Source organism: Anser anser, assembly GCF_964211835.1.
Source record: "Anser anser genome assembly, chromosome: 25".
Lineage (NCBI taxonomy): Eukaryota > Metazoa > Chordata > Aves > Anseriformes > Anatidae > Anser > Anser anser.
The window spans coordinates 930,007-930,314 of NC_139746.1; positions in this window are offsets into that span (position 1 = coordinate 930,007).

A 308-nucleotide genomic window follows, 5' to 3' on the forward strand; every position below is an offset into this window, starting at 1 on the left:
AAGGCCCCGCCCCGCCCCTCCCCTCTCTTAAAGGGGCCGCGCCCCTGAGAGCCCCTGAGCGCCCCGCCCCGCCCCGCCCCGCCGCCAGGCGGCGCTCCCGCTGCGCTCCCGCCCGGCCCCGCGGCCCGGCGCCGCGCCATTTGCATGCGGCGGCGGCGGCTGGCCAATGGCGGCGCGGGGCGGGGCGCGGCGGCTGCGGCGGCCCAATGGCAGGGCGGGGCGGGGCGGCGAGGGGGCGCGGCGGGCGCGGCGGGCCAATGGCAGCGCGGGGCGGGGCCGCGCCGCTCCCCCCCCCCCCCCCGCCCGCC